Source organism: Stegodyphus dumicola, chromosome X2 (genome assembly GCF_044657685.1).
Source record: "Stegodyphus dumicola isolate Sdum_Otavi_A_Nest chromosome X2, ASM4465768v1".
Classification (NCBI taxonomy): domain Eukaryota; kingdom Metazoa; phylum Arthropoda; class Arachnida; order Araneae; family Eresidae; genus Stegodyphus; species Stegodyphus dumicola.
Genome location: NC_140781.1, coordinates 108,720,467 through 108,737,589, shown reverse-complemented (window position 1 = coordinate 108,737,589; position 17,123 = coordinate 108,720,467). Strand labels below are relative to the sequence as shown.

Sequence of the window (17,123 nt, the reverse complement as noted above, 5' to 3'; positions counted from 1 at the left end):
AATCTGTCCTACTTTGCGCAAGCAGTATTGGAATAATTCTTCAAATTAAGTATTGCTTGTCAGCTGTACAGTAGTTAAAGATATTGGACAATGATTTTCTTTATGCAAGCGGTAATGAAAATAACAAATTAACAGTACACATGCAAAGCAATAAATACTGCAGAATAGATTTAATTAATGTCTATGAGCAAAATATTAAAAAGTCCTACTCTGCGGAGGCAATAGTGAAAATAACTAACATAAATACTACACTTGCAATACAATCAATACCGCATAAAGGATAAACTTATATCTGTATGAGAAAATTAAATGGTCCTACCGAAGGGATGCTAAGATATTTCTTGAAGTTATCCAAAACAGATGCGATTTGACAGGCACTTAATAGCACTTATAGATGCCGTGTGATTCATCTCAGTATCGTTGTTTGTCACTTGTTTGCAAATATTCAATATTAATAGAAATAATAAATAAATACAAATCTGAAAGGTTTCAGATTTTAAATTATGTCCAAAGGTGCGTTTTTTTCAACGTTTTGTGTGTTACCTTTATTTATTAAATACCACGTTCTTTGCACATAAACCATACAATTCAGTTCAATAGCAATGTCGCAAAATAATTTTAAAATTAGCATATCTTTAGGATTTCCAATACACACTTCCGCGCGTGCTGGAGATAAAAAGATCCCCCCCCCCGTAGAGTGTTGCCATTGCTCGCTTTTAAATAGTTGAGTTTGTTACTCAAAAATTCATTAAAGTTTTACAAAATATGAAATTGTTGTGTCGTTTGGCCTACTCAGTTGACACTAACACTTAAATTTTTCTAACAACAGTTATATATATTAATCCCAATAAGCCAAAACATTTACTTAGCATTGCGTTGTGTAATCGGATTAACCCTTAATTCATTTTTTTGGTGACCTGGTGAAATGACATGAGTAAATAAAAAAAAAAAAATACACTTAAATATTTTAATGAAAACAAATTTGTTTATTGGAAAAAAAACATCCTTCAATTTAAAATATCATATGATAGAATCAATATAAAAAAAATAAAATAGATATTATAGTTATTAAAGATATTCCCGGGATATATAAAAAAAATATTCAACATAAGATAATCTCTAATTTGTAAAAATTCATCCTTAATACAAAAAGGCTTTACTTTTTTTTATAGACTTATCTCTCAATATTGCACATAAAAAAAATTAATGCCGTTATTAATTCTATTAAGTGTAACATGTTTCTAGACTTTTGCTTAACAGGTTTTCTATAGAAAAATTTTCAAAATTTTTCAGATATAATTGAATTTACACCCTTATTGCACACACATAAAATCAGTTTTCCAAAAGGAGAGCAACCTTAACAAAAATTTCCAGGAGGAATTATATTCCACAGAATTTATACTAGAGTAATGACTTAATTGTACAGACTATTAGCACTAATTTAGGTTTCAGAGAACACTCCTTTACTGCAGAACTACAAGATATAACTTTTCACATTCTGAACCTTAACTATTAACTTTAGCTGAATAATTCAGTTTACTTTTACGGTTCTTCAAATAATAATAATAGTGACAATAAAACAAGGTAATTTCTTTAAGAATGAGCCTTTAGAACTTTGTAATATATTTTTTTCAGATAACTCTAACAATAAAGATAATGATAACGAATCAAATTCATTTTACTTCTCTCTCTTTTTTTTTTTTTTTTTTAAGGAAAACTACTGGGATATTATTAACATCAATAAGTCCAAACAAAAGAAAAATTCACTTTATGCATAACTCATTTTTTTTTCTAATTTAATTGGAAGAGCAATCTTTTTTTTTTTTTTTTAACAATTAACCTCACTCTCACCTATAACAACTCCGCGAGATCTTGCAGATTTTAAGATTAAGAAATATCTGAATTTAATGAAATAACAAGAAAAATTTAATATCACCCAACTGAGGTTCCAAGACCGAGGTCTCCTGGCAGGAACATGTAACAGCTAATTCAGGCCAGTGGATACCGCTGACTGTCCATGAGGATTCAGAACGGAAGAGAGGCAATTTAAAACTGGTAATCTGGTTGCATAAATTTCATAACTGAAGTTTCCATTGAAGAGAACTGGATCAGGCGAATGCAAGTTGACTGTCCATCAGGATTTAAAACGGAAGAGAGGCAATTTAAAAAACTGGTAATCTGGTTCCATAAATTTCATAACTGAGGTTTCCATTGAAGAGAACTGGATCAGGCGAATGCAAGTTGACTGTCCATCAGGATTCAGAACGGAAGAGAGGCAATTTAAAAAACTGGTAATCTGGTTCCATAATTTCATAACTGAGGTTTCCATTGAAGAGAACTGGATCAGGCGAATGCAAGTTGACTGTCCATCAGGATTCAGAACGGAAGAGAGGCAATTTAAAAAATTGGTAATCTGGTTCCATAAATTTCATAACTGAGGTTTCCATTGAAGAGAACTTTTTTTTAATTTGACTAAAAGTACTTTTACCGTAGACCTGACTTTATGAGAATTGACGCATTAAATTGTCTCGGGCCCAAAGGCTCCGAGAAAGGAAAGAGACGCTCATCGTCCAAGAACTGCGTAATAATAAAAACAGCAACTCCAAGAGCTGGTGTCAGGGGTGAGCAGAGAAGCGAAGCGCAAAAAGACAGCTTCCCGCGAAAAACAAGCCCTTTTAGACAAAACGGGGCAGCCAGCTTGGCTAAACCCCCGCCCGAAAAGGTGAAAAAACCAGTTACCAAAAACTCCTGCCTTAAGCAATGCAAAATTTTGCCAAACCCAGCCAGTTTGAATTTTTAACAGATCTCCCAACTCGCCAGAAATCCCGCCGAGATGAGGCCACGCCTAAACACCTGCACTTGTAAAACGTGGCAACCCTGACAGGAAATGGCTTTTCCAAGTCCAAAGAACGCACATTTTTTCGTTGAAAGTGAACTTTCGAAACTCTTCTTCCCCCCTTTTTTGTTAGAAGAAAAACTTAGGAAGTTTTAATAATTAAAAGGCCATAACTAAAAATTGATTAAAGCTAGGATTATGAAAGTAGTTTTAAATTAAGGAGCTAATTTTTCTGCAACTAATGATATTAAATACTAAGAATTTGACTTAATTTTTATCACGAAAAACTGAGTTTATTACATGAAAATTCACCTATATCCATTGTCTGAGTGTACAAGATTGAAGACGCAGTTCGCGTAAACTCGAATAGCCGAAATAGATTACACTAGAATTAATAAGTCAAATAAAAAAATATAACCAAACTTGTTGTGTAGCTCAAATTTTGACTAATTACAAATTAAAATTTTGATTTTTATGAATCACTTAATTATATTAAATTCGCTACACATCAAAATTGATCATAAAACAAATTTCAAATTTATCTTCCACATGCCCATATTCGTAAGAGGATTACGTCATTCAAAATTGGTTGGCTATGTGTACCGTTGTTTTATCACAATGCGAGAAATATACATACATTTATGCAGATTTTTCATTATTTAATATCTTCAAACATAATGCAGAAATCTAACATTTGGTGGCAACAGTTTGAAAAGTGAAACAGACATTTATAGTGATTCAACGCAAAATCGCAAAACGAAAACATTAGTCCTTCAGGGACAAAGCCCCTTTAGACTAAAAATAAAATAAACACTTGAAACTCGCTTGAAGATGCATGAAATCACCGAAACTCACAGGAACTCACTTGAGAACACACAAAAACTACGGTCAGCCATTTAGAAAAGGATATTTTGCTATATTTTGAAGTAGTACAAAGACGGTGGACAAACTATCACGGTTAGAGTAGAGAGAAGGGTACCCTCTGTATTATCGCGAAGTTGTTGTTTCATTTATAGTAACCTGAGTAGTTGAATGTCATGGAAACCCTATTATGGCGTAATCGGTTGCGTGATTGCGGTAAATTCGTAAGGGCTTGTGTGTGTGTTGATTAGGAAGTATATTGCTTGTTTTGTGGTTTAGACGGTAAAGTGGCTGAATGTGGTAGGATTAATTTGAAGTTTCTGTACGATTTTCGTAAGGGCTTGTGTGTGTGTTGATTAGGAAGTATATTGCTTGTCTTGTGGTTTAGACGGTAAAGTGGCTTAGTATTTAATAGTTTCTGTACGATTTGGAAAGAAAGGGGAAATGAGCATTACTTGACTGGTGTGTAAATGATGGTTTACTTAGTAGCCATTATTAAGTGTCCTGTTTATAGGAAGGAAATGCGTATGGTCGAATGTCAGACGATAAACGGTGCTACGGAACATATTTTTTACTCGTATTTTGTGAATTAATGTGGCGATGCCAGTATACAAATTCTAGTTCAGACAATTTTAGGAAGTTTTTGGGTGCTGTTAAGGAATTTTGTTTGACTGAAGACATGTTAATTCGTAAATAAGGTAAGTGGATATTTCCTTTGTGTAATGCAAAGATGAATTTCCTTTTTTTACATTATTTCATTGTTTTATTTAAAATGTAGCTTATTGAGACTATATATTTTTTTGTTGGCTGCTCCTTTGACGTTTTAAGTGAATATAGCTTGACGTGTACATGGATTAAGTCAAGGGGGTGTTCAATGCCAAGTTTGTGCATTTCTCTGATTAAGTGAAAAATACAGAGTTTGTACCCTTGTGTACATGGATACCGAGTTTGTGCAATTCTTTGTATTGTTATTTTTGCTTTGTGTACCGCTACACAAGCCAAAATAAGTCGAAGAATTGCATAAACTCGGTATCCATGTACTGCCAATTTTCGCCAAGGGGTATCCGTAAATATATTTTTACCACTAAAGCATTGCATACATCCGAAATTAGGGTAGCAAAAACGTAATAGCGATGTCTGCACTGACTGTATGCCACTTAATCCGAAGAAACTTCTGAAATTGGTGAATTCGGAAGGTAAATATTTTAAAACAAAAGTAAATTATCAATCCGCAATTGCAGCAATTACTACCTTAAATATTTCGATTTCAAATCCCACTGCAGTTGAGACTAGCTTTAAACTTCCTCATTTAAACATTCCGAATTTCAGTGGTAAATATGAGGGTACACAGACAGTTTGTTAGGCAATTATTTTCTTGAGAGATGTTAACTCTGCAGGAACTTCATGGCTTGAACATGAGCAAAGTCCGCTATTCAATCTCAGAATACAGTCCAAAACTAAGAACACGTTTTGCAGAAATTTGATGCGAAATCACCTTGATCCAGAAGGTAAACAAACCGTCAAGACTAAGCTTAGCTCTCCTTGAATTTAAATGTAAATCCATCAAAATGCTAAGTAAATACGAACTGAATATAAAAAATGTTTCCGGAACTCAAGCACTTTCGAAGCATAAACATTTAACACACTTTACACTGCATATTTTCCAAAAATTTAGCGATGTTTCCCGAGCGCAAGAAAACGCGGACATCAATGGCGCCGCACATGCGGTTTTCTGTAGTGGCAATGACTGGAAACTGATGACATAGGAGCTCTAGACAAAGAATCAGCAACAGACAGATGTTTCTTAGGAACATGCGTTTGGTTTAAAACTAAAAGCTTTGCAGTCTAGGTAACAGTCTCTGGAGTCTTGGTGAGACAGCATCAAACTCAACATGTTTTCAACTCAACTGTTTACATTGGTATATTGTGGCCAAAACATAATAATGGAAATGCTCACAAGCATGAACTACAGCAAGAAATTCTTTTTCTATCTGGGAATATCTGAAATTTGCATCAGTTAATGTTGTCGAAGTATAAGCTTCTGGTTTACTATCCGGCAGGAGAACACCTAATTCAAATGAACTAGCAGCAACAGAAAATACTAGTGGGTTGTCTTTATCAAAGAACTGCACTATAGAAGTTTAACTGAAATAGGTGTTAGACTAGCAGTAGTATTCGATCTCATTGAGGATCCCTTTGCCAGCTGGTAAATTTCTCAATTTAAAGTTTCTTGAGAAAATTTAGGCACAAACCTCATTAAGTATATTGCCATGCCCAGGAATCTGCTCTGTTCTTTATTAGTAGGTGCAGAAAAATTTCCAATTTCTTGCACCTTAGCTGGGTCTGGTGAGAGTGACCTAAATATCTTAATTCTGGTACTGGAGTCTGTTTGTCGAATTTCAGCCCATTTCAGCTGTCAAATTCAAACACCAGTTTTAACTTTTTACTACGGTTATCAAGTATTTCGCTATGTATAAGGATATCGTTAGAATATGGATAAGTATCGGGCGAAGTTTCGAAATGACTGTCCATTGAAATTTAAAACAATTAGAGTGCACAGCTAAGGCCAGTTAGCATGGCAGAAAAACAATACCTCCAGTATACCAATGCACACAAATCAGCACTTTCATCATCTAAGCCGAATATGATAGAAAGCATTTTTTGGATCAATAAAAGAGAAAAATTTAGACTTTTTAAGTTTTGATAGAAAACTGAAAAGGAATCTGATAACGCTGCCTCCTAATAAATTTATGAAGGTGACGAAAATCCAGATAAATTCTGATAGTATTGTCCATTTGAGGAAAATAACAAATGGACTCACCCATAGAAAAGACCCTGTAATCCTTTCTTTGATTCCATTTTATTCCTTGAACTCTGCTATCTAACATTTCACATCATAGCTGTAGCAAATGGGGTATTAAATGCTGAATAAATTTAAAAAAAAAAAAAAAAAAACTATTCATTCAATAACATTTTAAGGAAGTCTAAAAACATGCGAATATACAGCAGCGGTAATGTGCATGCAGGAATAAATACACGAAGAAGTAGAAATCGTAGTACCACGATTATAATAGAACTTGTAATGATTAATATTAAAACTGCATACATAATAGTTGACATATTTATCAGATGAAATGAAATTCCATAGTCAGCAGAAAAACTATTTTTGGTATTAGCTAAAGAGCTTAGATAATTTTTTTCTCAAAATTACTTGTGTATTTCAAAACAGGTATTGAAATTAATGTACATCGAAAATTTAAAAGTAAGCAGCTATTTTGAGGGAAAAAATAAATAAAGTGAAAGAAAACACATAAAAAATAAACTAAAGATTAGAAGGCTGTTGAGGGAATAAATAGGTATTTTAAGAAAAGGAAAGAAAGGTTTTAAATAGTTTTAATTTTGTTCCTTATTTAACTCTTATTATGAGAGCTATATAAAGTTAATTATCTAATGAAGTTTTGAAAGTAAGAAATGGTGAGCAGAATAGTCAATAATGCCTAGAGGTGTCAATAATCCTTAAATTAAGCTAACTTATTAATTTTCATACTAATGAAAAATTTGACATGGGGCAATAATACAAAAACATTTCCTGAAAATTAGAGTTATGGGAGCCCTACTGAACTAGAAGGCGTCCTAACCTCCGGTGCCTTGATATTGCAGCCTTTCCCCACGGTCACACGAAGATATTCAGAACTTATTTTCACAATAAGCCTGAGCTCCAGTTTGTCATCACTAACGACATAAAAGTGCTCATCTGATGGGGATCTGAACAAAAATATACAGCGTTTTGTATTCGACTTTGCTTTTAGTTGAACAGGCATTTTTGCTGTACAACAATTGTGTAACTTTTTTGTGTGCATCTCCAGTGGTCTCCTGTCTGCATAATATACAAATATTTTTTACAGAGAGCATTTCATTTTTAAGCATGCAAATGTAGTTCAACGAGACAGCTAAAGTCCCCCCCCCCCTACGGCTTCAGACCTCTCATACTTTGCATCTTTGCTTACTCGTATTTATCCCCATGATTAATAGCTGCTTTGGTTGCGTGACGCGGGTGACAGGGCTACTACTAATTTTTACATGTTAATACTGTAAAATTGCATTTCATCTTTCCATTGTCATGCATCTGTAAAATAAATATGATTGTGCTGCTTTCCTTCTAAGTATTACAAGATTAATGCCCAGCAGTATGTGTGGTATTTCATATATCATAACTAATCAACATATGATATCACATGACTATCAAATTAGGTTTTACGATTTTTTTATTCGCTTTTGGCTGTTATTAAGCAGCAAAGACTGGATATTGCAGTAATACAATGCTTTATGCTGTGCATCTAACTTCAGAAATTGTACTTTCGGAGATAAAAAAATTATGTCATAGGCTGAACGACATTAAACCCGAACTTTCAATCGATTGAAAATAGGAACAATTTAAAATTTCAATCATAACAAGGATATTCTTATATAAAAGAAGTTTGAAATAGAGCCATATCCTTTACCGGAATGAAATAGGTATTAAATATCTGAAGAAATTTAAGTAAGGACATCCGAAATGGAAGCATTCGATATGCCAAAAATGAGAAAGTGCTTATAAATTCTTTATAATCAATAATGGCGAAAATATATATATTTTATGGTTACTATTTTAATGAATAATGACCTAGTTATTTGATTAAAATTAAGTTGAAAATGTTATAAGGACTTAATTAAAAATTAATAGTACGATATAGATGAAAACTTTAAAATGATTTAATTAAGCTGTTATTTAAAATAATTTAATTAAGCTTATGCAGCTGTTAGTTTATCATCGTTTTATTCTACTTAGTTGGTATTTAAAACCATAAGGTATATAATTTTTTTCAGGTCATGTGTTTCCCAAAGGCATTTTTACTTTAATTATTATTTTTTTTTTCCATTGAACCCTTTTCTGTAATTTTCAAATAGTGTGGATAATGCGGTTAGAGCTTTAGAGAAAGTAACTTTAATTATGCTCATCTTTAATATCTTTTACAATATCTCATATTTGCATTTCCTTTAAAGACAGCCCTGTCTTTAGGTGCATCGTCTCAATTCTAAACTACTGACAGTCTTATAATTACATATCTTTATAATCTTTATATCATACAATACATATATTTCTTTATAATCCCTAAATTTATGTCGAACTTCGTGCAGTTCAAGTTATTGTAGTATGAGGGGACGAATGATCTTATTCATGTAAAAATAACGATAACCATATTTTCTAATACAAATTTAATTTAATTCTTTATTGTTCTTGAGTTAGTTGATGTGGTTGTTCGTAACATTTAAAAGCTACATATGATCTTATCATCTAAACCCTTTCCTTACAAAATTCTGCATCTTTTTTGGCAATCTTTTATTACTGGCAGAGCTTGATTATTTACAGTTTTACACTCTTTATGTATTTTAAAAGTATGATGATACAGAAATGATAAAACTGGAAAACTTATGAAAAATGTCTTCTATACATTTGATTGTGGATTTTTGATTTCCATGAGGTACAGCAAATAGCGCCATCTGTTAGTGATAAGGAAAAACATTTAGTTAGCTTTTGATTTCTCGCAAATAAAATTCAGCAAATTATTAAAAGACAAAACCATTTAAAATATTATCAATCGATGAAAATTTTTCTTTAAAACTTCTCAGTTTGAATACGACTGCATTATAAGAATAGGATTTCTTGTTTGGGTTAAAAGAATGAATATAGTTTGAGGAAAAATGAACAACTGATGATAAGAATACATTTTATAGTTTATTTTTTTCTTAATGCGTTTTTCAAGTACAGTCTACTTACAGTTTATATTGATTATTGACAGGGATACTAACAAGCTTAATTGGGGGCAGCAATAATTTGAGACGAATTTTAAACAACAAATTCCAATAGAAAAATCGCCATTATTTCTTCGGTTACTTAGAATAGGATGCTGTTTAATTGATCCATTCGTAACATTTAATGCAGATACCTGATTTTAATCGCATATTTATAGGTATTAGAAATACCTTTCGTAATTTTACTTGCACAATTATTTTTATATACATTTAGAGTTTTGTGTCTCTGCCCTTATTCGGGATTTAAAAATATGTATTATAAGTATCTCTTCAATACAACCGTAGTTAACTATTTTTTGTGACAGACCTTGAACAAAGGATTACTAAACAGTGCAGAAGTCAATTGCTTTCATTAGATAAAAATGCCAAAGTCTGTTTCTAGAATATGTTGCATAAATTCTTTCTTTACTCTTTGAGACAATAATACTTTCTTTACTCTTTGGAACAAAAATCACAAAGTATTATATGCACATGGTACGTTTAATTATGCGTATAATACGTATAACATGTTCTTGTATGTATTCAGTATTCAACAAGCACATATTTTCTCAGTTTGATTTAAAGGAATTAGTGTTAAATTATTTTAAATGCAATAAACGTGCATTCGAAGAACTATAGCTATGCAAATTAAATGTGCAAATGTTGCTACTGAGTACAAATATGCAAAAGAATATACAAAAGTTGGTACTGAGCAGAGTGAAAAGTGAAACATTATACTATGGATTTTTTTTTGTCATTATACGCATATTTTCATTGTCTTTACGCTGGAATTCATTTCAGTAGCTGTATGCGGACCTAAAAAAAGAGTGAAAAGTGAAGCATTATTCTATGAATTTTTTTTGTTATGATACACATATTTTTCTTGTTTTTACACTGGAGTTCATTTTAATAGGTATATGCAAACATAAAAATGTCAATCTGGCATTTTTTTAAATTTTAAAATCAAACTTTGCGTAATTAAGGCAGCTGCTTTACTGAACCAAAATGTTACGCTATATTCTGTTCTAGTTAAGAGAAATATATGTATAGATGCATAATATCGAGAAGTTAAAATTATGCTGAACTGGAAATACAATTTTTGTATATTCTTTAAGATGAGCATAAAAAATGGTTATTCTAGCATATTTTATACATCTCTGTCGGGAAAAAGTTTCCTCAGTGTTAGTTTTGATTGCAAATGCAATATAGCTGGGTTGAAAATAGTTGTATTTTAGAAGATATCACCCATAAACATAGCTGCTTGACCCTAACACGCACAATATATACATCTTTCCTTCCCCTTAAAACAAAAATGTAAATATGTTTTTTATACGCAAAACAAGGGACTGATGTGTGTTATACATCAAATAGTGAACTGCGATATTTTTATATAGAGGATTTTCAAGATCGACGTTCATTGATGGAATTATAGCTATTAAAATTCTCACTATATGCAGAGATTTTCTAAATAGTAAATTGAATTATTCAAAACATAAATCTCGAAAACTCCAAACAATTGATAAAACCATTTTGTAAACCGCTCACTGTACGTAAATTTTTGCCATTGTATTAGGAAAATTTATTGGTGGATTACTATTGATATTAATGGATATTCCGTGAAAAGTTTTGTAAAATTTAAATCTTACAGTAATTTATGTCACAGTTGTTTACATTGAGTCTTTTATAACATGCTTGTGACATAAATATTCGTGCATTTAAATTATTGTTAATTTTTATAAGTGGAAATTTAGTTTAACAGTTAATAATTTATGAGCAGAATTTTAGTTTAATAGTTTAGAAAAGCAATAGTTATAATGAGAAAAAAAATCAACTGCTACTTTATAGTTTCAGACGCTTGTAATAGTTGTTGAAATAATTATAATGTGTTCGAGGTTATATTATGTCGAAGTTTATTTATTTATTTTTTTTATAAAGAGTCATTTCCAAAAACAACTCTTTTCATTACATTCATTTCTTCGTTTATTCATTTTATGAAATCGAGCCTAATTATAAGTTACTCGGACGAAAGTGTTATCCAAAATGTCTCCTCTCCAATTAGTTTAGGAAACGAAGCTGTACTGTAATAAGTATATATCTGTTACTGTGAATGCCCGAAATCTGGTGAACGTCGATATTCTCCGCTGAATGTCAACATTCACATAGTCGCTTGGTGTATGTCCGAAATGTTTGATAAATATTCTTATATTTCGATTACAATGGCAAATGTCGACATTCACCATGCACTGATGGTGAGGGTTGAATAAAATATTTCTGTTACGTTTTTAAATCATACTTTATTATTAAAACATATTATGATGCATGTTAAAATAGGAGAAAGCTTAAGTAACAGCACATGTAAATAAACTTGTAGAGACATTAGGAATTTTTGAAAGCAAGAGAGATTGAAAAATTATCAACACCTTCGCGGGGAATCGAACCACGGACCTCTGGATATCGGCCCAGCGTGCAGAATCACTACACCACGAAGGCACGCTAAGAAGGCTGGAGAAATACCTTATATACTCCCCATTTTAAAGGGCGACTGGGGTTTTTAGGGAACCAAATCGCCAAATCCTGGATGTGGAGAGTCATCATCCATCACTCTTTTTAGTTCGGGCTCCACTGTTGAGACGTTGCGATTTTTTGAAAGCAAGAGAGATTGAAAAATTTAGCAACGCCTTCGCCAGGAATCGAACCACGGACCTCTGGATACCGGGCCAGCGTGCAGAACCACTACACCACGAAGGCACGCTAGAAAGGCGGGAGAAATACCTTATAAACTCTTGAACTTAAAACGAGCAGTACATTCTAAAAAAAAATAACATCAATAATAAACTTACTTAAATATGTGATTGACGTAATACAATCTTATTTATTGCAACAACTTTAACTGTTATGACACTTTGAATTGCCCAAGAGTCTCTTGCTTTCAACTGCATTTAGTCGTTGATGGCTTTTCGTCATGACTTCCACCAGAGCATATCTATGCTTGTCGACATATACCAATGATGGTCCGAATGTATAAGAATATAACCAAATATTCGCTCTTTCACCGACGTATTGGTATGTGTTGACATTCCCCAATTTCTGTCTTTCACGGCAACATATCCACACAAGAATTGGTCCGATCATACATAGGATGTTATTTACTTGTCATATTATCAACATCTCGTTAATTGGAACTTGAAGCATCAATGTAGAAGCTACTTTCCCTAACTATCTGAATGATAAAATAATTAATATCCATGGTTCAACATATTTTTCATCTTGAACTTAGGATTAACTGTTTTGTTCATTATTGCTTAGAAAACTGTTTCACACCGTTCTTTGTACCACTTTTAAGTGAATGAAGTGAAACAGTCCCTCCCCCCCGAAAAGATCATAATAGTAATTATTGTTTACAAGTGGTTGAGTTTTTCATAAAAGAACCGAATTATGCAAATATTCCTTTAACTCATAGCAAGAGGAAAAGTTACGTTTTCATATATATATCTAATTTAAGAAAGGAGAACAAACTAAAACAGACCTGTGCGGTCAAGAATTTTTGTGCATTGAGCTGCAAAATTAGAAAACAAGGTAAAAAGGAAATTCTCCATGCTATTGCTTTAAAGCAAATGTGATACTGTGGTCCCGTGAATAATTTTTTAACACTAAGTTAAAATATATTGCAATTGCAAAAAGTTTAAATACAAGGAAAATGAAATTATAACAAGAAAACTGGCAAATAAGAAGTGAATGTAAAACTCATATCTGAAAACAGAAAATTTTCTTCTGTATATATATATATGTATATATATATTATATATGCATATTGATCCATATTACCATACGTGTTTAATTTATCTGTAATGATTTCTATTTGTTCATAATCTCCCATTTTTCTCTTCCTTTCTATGCACGTTTGAATAATTTGCCATTTGCATATACTAATGCAATAAGTGACTTCTTTTCGATTATATTACCTTAAAAGCTTCAATATTTTATAAACATATTGGTAAACTCGAGTTTTGTTTATGTCTGCGTTTCTAGGACAACGATCATACCTGGCGCTGAAGTAATCTGATAATGTTTCGCGTATTGATATGAGGTTTTTCGCGATACGTGGATCGTGCAGGGTTGATTTTGGATTCTTTGTTCACTTACGGTAAGAAATCATATTTTACTTTTCGTGAGGTCACTGTGTCATATTTTTATGCAAGACGCTATATAAAGACTGATGTAATAGGGCTTGTCGCCCAGCATCATTTGCATTTTGTCCTTGATTTGAGTATGAAATGCTTTTGTATTTAACGTAGAATTTTATACCAATTTGAAAACTATTTTAGAATAATGATTTTTGGAACGTTATGCATGGTAAGCCTGTATCGTTTTACTAGAAAGCAATGTATAAAGAGAAAAAAGGGGATTTAATTTCCTGGATATGAAAAAAAAAAAAAAAAAAAAAAAAAAAAAGAGGGAACATCTGGTATGTATGGTAAAAGAGCAGAATAGCTTATTTATTTGACATTTTGATGAATTATATGAAAAATATGAAGTTTAAACTACGTCATTTGCGACGAATACCGAATGGATGTAGAATAAATTTATTTTTAAATAAACGCAAATTGGGTTTTAAAATTTTGGTGCTAACCATATTTCAAATTTCGTGGCTATTTTATTTTCAAAATATCTGAATCAACAGTCAAGAGATATAGGTTTGATGAGCAATTTGCAAAGTTCTTTCTGTTATTTTAAAAATAAATGACAAGTTGATTTTAAAATTTAATCAACAGATTTATCTGAAAACTGTATTGTCCCGATTTCAAGATCAATGTCAATCACGAAGAAATTTGCTGGAACAGAAAAATGTATAATGGAAATGAAGGAGTGAAAATTAGCTTCATTTTCAGATTTCTGGGCTTTTTTTTATCCTGTTTAGTTATTGTCTTTCATCTGAGCTATTAAAAAAAGTTTAAATAGGCGTATTCCTAATGAAGAAGCTTTTAATGGATTTCACATATAAAAAAGTATTTATTAATACATACAAAACATATAAAAACTTTTTTGCCTCTTCACATTTTTGCTCAAAAGAATATTTAAAATGCAATTAAAACTATTGAAGCATTGTCATAACTTGTTTTTAAAATGAAAAGTGGTAATAAAATACTAAATATTAAAAAGCAGTCTGAAAGCGCGGAGAGAGACAGCCATTTTACAATATTTATGAGCTACACACATTGTTTAGCTGAATTCTCTAGAATTTCAGATGGTTCCTTAAAGTTATTTTTATTTTCATTGAAATTATTTTGTTATAGTTCTCTATTTATTGCCTGAATTTTCCGCTCACCGTTAGAAGAAAAATATAAAAAACATTTAGTAATTCTTGTTGTTACACTTTGGAGCTAAACCAGTTAAAAATTAATTGATGGAAGATAACTCATTCCTTCCTTCTCTTTTTGGTAATTGGATGTAATTGTGAAGTACTGTTTATCTGATTTATATGCAATTAAATAAGCAAGAAAAGCATCAAAATTATCATTTAACTGTTATTAATTTAAAATTTATTGTAGCGAACAAAAATCATTAGAAAATCTTTTCATCCATTTTTTCCTGGGTGATATTTTAAAGGCTTTCAAACTGTAAAAAGGGGATGAGTAATTGAAGCGCACTATTTTCATACCTATAATTTGGAATCCTTTCGCTGGACCAATTTAATATTTGCTTCATTTTATGAAGTTCTTTTAAATATTTTGTGTCCTAAATATTTTAATTTAAGTTTATGTAAAATCAAGATTATTATCTAGCTGAAATACGAAAGGCGAATAGTTTCCATTTCGCATATGAATATTTCTTCTGTTGTATAACTAACATCGTGTTATCTTCGCCTGAAATTATTTGCATCTTTAATGAGAAATGGTTTGCATCTTTAATAATTTCTTAGATCTTTATTAAAACTAATGGGTTTAAAGCAATTTATTTGCGAATAGCAAGTAATATTACAGTTGTCAAGTGAAACCGTGTCATTAATTAATTTCACTTTTAGTTATTAAAATTAACTTTTATTAAAATGCCATAATTACAATAGAACCAAAATAATGGAATACTGGAGACTCAAGTTTCTCTTAATGTGATTGATGAAATTAAAAAATGCCAAATCAAGTTATTATTGCAGCAGATGATAAATTTCAAAAATAACACATTGCTATAACTCTTAGATAAGATTTAAAGTAGTGTATTAGTGTCAGGTTGAATTTAGAACACCGAGAGCTTATATCATTCAATGTTGTATTAAATATATTGTTTTTTTCAGTATTATACTATGAACAAAGAGAGATTAAAATGAGCATATTTTTAATGAAGATGTCACATTATTATGTTTTTCCAAATCATAAACCTCCAAATGACATTATGAACTCTTTATCGTATCACGTTAAATTATACTCTATGCTTTTTTTAAACATAAATATAACTAATTTGTTGTTTTAAGAGCACATTGATTTGAATATTAGATCAAAATATAATAAATGAGTATTAAGTATGAAAATGCTTTAAATTTTAATTAAAGTTACTAAGCTTTATTAATTTATCTACTTTTATAAAGGTAAACTGTTGTGATTTCATGTCTTGAATAATAAAAAATTTTATTTTGATGCCTTTGTTAGGCAGCTTGCTAAATACACTCAAATACACTTAAATTGCTTGGTCATGTTTCTTTGAACACATTTTTGCTGCAGGAAATAAAATAACTCATAAGTTTTACCAAATATTATAAATAGAAAATAATCAACTGATCATTGACTGAATTTTTCAAGGGAAAAAATGCAGATGAATTTGATAATTAAAATTTTTTATTAGTAGTGATAAACCATTGTGATGAACTCAATAAATGCTGTTAATTATGATGCAAATGATTTGCATTTTAAATGCTGTTAATTATGATGCAAAATTTTGAAGCAGATGAGAAAACACAGTGAAGGTTGAAGGTTTTCATGCAGGACTAAAAGTAGCAAACTTTGCGTCTTTTATTGCTTTTAGGAATAAATAACACCAGGGCTGTGGAGTCGGTAGGGAAAATGACCGACTCCGACTCCTGAAATTTTAAAGACTCCGACTCCCTCATATATATATTGTTACGGATTTGGTATTTAAATAGCTAATGTTAGTTGAATTATAAATTAAATTGTTTTATTCTCCGTGCTGTGCAGCGCGTGACGAATATTAAAGGAAAGCTAAGTCGGAAAATTAAAAATACAAGAGCACATGCATTTAACATTTAATAAGTAAATAAATATCTCTTTTTGATTTCGAGAAAAATTCCAGAAAATTCTCGCGCGCGATTTAAAATCTTATAAAAAGGAGGAAAACCTCTCAAATTCAGTTAGTTGGTTTGTCGTTGTTTTAATAGTTTATTTAGAAAATTGCTCTCGTTGAAAGTAGCGAATTCGCGGATTAGCTTTCTTTAGCTGTTTTGAATTAAGTTCTCTTGAACGTTTGAGTAGTTAAAAGAAAACTACTGTGAGATATTGTAATACTGCACAAATATTTGAGAAAATTTAAGCATATTTGTTGTGATAATAATTAATTTTGTTCATTTTTCATCGGACTTGTGCATTCA

The 17,123-nt window shown here is 31.2% G+C and overlaps 1 protein-coding gene across 2 annotated transcripts in view; it reads left to right on the top strand.

Annotated features, from left to right (window-relative positions):
• Nucleotides 1-3,966: 3,966 nt before the first annotated feature.
• Nucleotides 3,967-17,123, top strand: part of LOC118190473 (uncharacterized) — a 55,499-nt gene continuing 42,342 nt past the window's right edge. The window contains exon 1 of one of the 2 annotated variants that reach the window (XM_035361183.2): nt 3,967-4,395. The gene's annotated coding sequence lies outside the window, so the exon portion shown is untranslated. Of the gene's footprint in view, nt 4,396-13,581; nt 13,674-17,123 lie in introns of those variants that run through there. The other variant, XM_035361184.2, reaches the window with a different exon arrangement.